Source organism: Austrofundulus limnaeus, unplaced genomic scaffold, assembly GCF_001266775.1.
Source record: "Austrofundulus limnaeus strain Quisiro unplaced genomic scaffold, Austrofundulus_limnaeus-1.0 Scaffold238, whole genome shotgun sequence".
NCBI classification, from domain to species: Eukaryota; Metazoa; Chordata; class Actinopteri; order Cyprinodontiformes; family Rivulidae; genus Austrofundulus; species Austrofundulus limnaeus.
This window is the reverse complement of record NW_013952640.1, coordinates 385,348-388,816: the sequence shown is the minus strand read 5'-3', so window position 1 is coordinate 388,816 and position 3,469 is coordinate 385,348. Positions and strand designations below refer to the sequence as shown.

The 3,469-nt window shown below is 41.9% G+C and overlaps 1 pseudogene; it reads left to right on the top strand.

Moving 5' to 3' along the window:
* The first annotated feature begins 6 nt into the window (after positions 1–6).
* LOC106525711 (tripartite motif-containing protein 16-like) overlaps positions 7–3,469 on the top strand; it is a 13,294-nt pseudogene continuing 9,831 nt past the window's right edge.

The window sequence follows — 3,469 nt, the reverse complement described above, 5'->3', positions numbered from 1 at the left end:
TATTTCATTTAAAGGGTTTTGATTGGTGAGCTGTTCTCTGCCCGCCTATAAATAGGGTTGGTCTTTGGCACTTTTCTTTTCTATTGCCTCCTGTGCTGGTTTTTGCTAATTGAACCCACCTGGCTGCAGGTGAGTCTGGCTGTAGGTCTTGGCCCTCTGCCTCAGCCTAACTCAGCCTGCCATGTGTTTTGAGCTTTCTTAATCCTAGAGTTTTGTTCAAACAACCCCACTACAGAGCATTCACACACTTATTATTGTTTTTGATGGAAGAGATGCAAATTTGCTTTTTTGATAGTAAAGATTGCATGCCCCATTACCTTGGCTTTGCACCAGTCAAAGCCTGTTAGGTCTCTTTCCTGTTACAGCCCTGTGTGTCAGCATGAATTGTTGACATATTTCTTTCTTCCCTCCCAGTCTGGTTAAATTTTTAAAAGCATGTTGCAACAACAGAAAGTGAAACCATCAAATTCGTTGTCAGTCAGGTTGGAAGGCACAAAAAGTAGTTCAGATGGACCAAGAAAATATTTCTTGCCCGATCTGCTTAGATGTCCTGACGGATCCAGTGACTATTCCATGTGGACACAGCTACTGTATGAGCTGTATTAAAGATCAATGGGATGAAGAGAATCAGACGAGAATCTACAGCTGCCCTCAGTGCAGGAAGGACTTCACACCGAGGCCTGTTCTGGTAAAAAAACACGTTAGCAGCTCTAGTGGAGGCGCTGAAGAAGAGTGGACTCCGAGATACTCCAGCTGATCACTGCTCTGCTGGACCTGAAGACGTGTCCTGTGACGTCTGCATTGAGAGGAAACTGAAAGCTGTCAAGTTCTGTCTTGTTTGGCCTCTTATTGTGAGAAACACCTCCATCATTATGAAGCTCCACCGTTACAGAAACACAAGCTGGTGGACGCCTCTAAGAAGCTCCTGGAGAACATCTGCGCTCGTCATGGTGAGGTGGGAAAATTTTTCTGTTGTACCGATCAGCAGTGTATCTGCTATCACTATTTAATGGATGACCATAAAAACCATCAAACCATCTCAGCTMRYGKAGAAAGAGCRYWGAAGCAGCTAMAGCTCGAGGRGATTCAACTACGAATTCAGCAGATCATCCTGAACCGTGAGAAAGATGTGAAGCTTCTCCAACAGGAGGTGAAGACCATCAGCGTCTCTGCTGATAAAACGGTGGAGGACAGTGAGATGATCTTCGCTCAGCTGATCCGTCTCATACAGAAAAGGAGCTCTGATATGAAGCAGCAGATCCGATCCCAGCAGGAAACTGAAGTGAGTCGAGTCAAAGAGCTCCAGGAGAAGCTGGAACAGGAGATCACTGAGCTGAAGAGGAAAAACTTTGAGCTGGAGCAGCTCTCGCTCACAGAGGATCACAACCAGTTTCTCCACAGCTACCCCTCAGCGTCAGCACTCAGTGAGCCGACACTCTCATCCAGCATCAAGATTCCTCCTCTGAGGTACTTTGAGGYCGTGACAGCAGCTGTGGAGGAGCTCAGAGACAAACTGCAGGACGTCCTGAACGACACGTGGACAAACATCTTAGAATCTCTGAAGTGGAGGTTGTACTGCCTGAAGCCAGAGCCAAAAACCAGAGCAGACTTCTTAAAACACACCTGTGAAATTACGCTGGATTCAAATACAGCAAACAGTCATATGTTTTTATCTGAAGGCAACAGAAAAGCAACATTAATGGAACAACAGCAGTCTTATCCTGATCATCCAGACAGATTCACTTACCATGGTCAGGTTCTGAGCAGAGAGAGTCTGAGTGGGCGTTGTTACTGGGAGGTGGAGTGGAGCAGAGCAGGAATCGATATAGCAGTCACATACAAGGACACCCGCAGAGCCGGAGTCTCCAGTGACTGTACGTTTGGATGGACTAACAAATCTTGGGCKTTGTATTGTGACAAAATATGTTGTAGATTTTGTCACAACAACATTGAAACTTGTGTCTCAGGTCCTGGTTCCTCCAGAGTCGGAGTGTACCTGGACCACAGAGCAGGTGTTCTGTCCTTCTACAGCGTCTCTGAAACCATGACTCTCCTCCGCAGAGTCCAGACCACGTTCACTCAGCCGCTCCACGCTGGACTTCAGCTTTATTTCTTTGGAACTGCTGCCAGGTTGGTTAAACTAAACAGATGAAACAAATTCAGGGACAGGTGGCTGTTGTATTCCCCCTTACTAACAACGTATTTGATGTTCAGAGATTTTCAGGATAAAGAAAACTTGGTAGTTGTGTCACTGTCTGAATAAGTGTGCTTTGTAGTATTTTATAGTCCTTGTTTTATATTAGCAATATTTGTTTTATTTTTGTTATTTTTGTGTTTTCCTTTTTTTTCATTGAAGTGTTTCTTGTGCCATCACTCTTTTGATTTTTATTGGTGGTTGGCAAACATTGCCACCATCAACGGAAATGCAGCGTGTGTCTAGAAAGTAGAGAAATGGAAAACTCACTAACATTTGACTAAATAAGCTAATTACTTTAAAAAATGAAATAACTTTACTGTACATGTTAGCTGATTTAAATTTTAATAGCACAGTTAGTGTGAAGTCCTAATGTTTTTATTTTCTTAAGGACTGAAATAGATGATCCCTTTGGATATTGTATTTATTTATTGCAGTGACACAGTACTAATCAGTTCCACTGTTTCTAGAGRCGCTGTGTTTACAGTAAATATGTTATTAAATGTGTGAAGTTGGAAATATCTCAGTCTCAGAATTGCACTGCTGGTTGTTCTGCGCCTCTGGTTCACTTCATTTATTAATAATAATGTACCAAACATAAAATTTCCCTTACTTTTTGTGCTAACTTTACATATGTTGCCGTCCCATATCAAGGACTGGCTCTCCAGTAACCTTTTAGTTTTAAACACTAAGACAGAGTCTTTCACTACATCTCCCAGTCACCTTCATCCAAAAATCAGTCCAACAATAGCCTCTTTTTGCCCGGCAGCCACATCAAATGTAAAAAAGTCCCATTTGACACATCATTAGGCTTTGAGTCACACATTAGGGCTAATTCCTTTTCTTGCTCCTTTAATTTAAGAAACATTTATAAAATATGATATATGGTCTCACTGTGGAAGCCCAATTCCGCCACTCAAAAGAAAAAAAAGTGTTATGGTATGTAATAATTATGAGATTCAAAGTCATAATTAAGAGTTTCAAAGTCATAATTATGAGATTCAAAGTCATAATTATGTAGCAGTAACTTAGAAGAACTGTCCCACCTCATGGCTTGGTCAACACATTTCTCTTTCCCATGTCTACAAGAGAACAATGACTTATTCCATTTATCTCCAAGCCTTTTGTTTATTATCTACAGGTGGTAACATAAACAGGACATGACAACTTCCTATTGATTAAGTACTGTGTGAGAACCCCTTTCATGTGCTCAAAATGGCCGCTTATCACAAAGAACTTAAGACTTTTTGCAGACACAATGTCTACCAGGAGTGG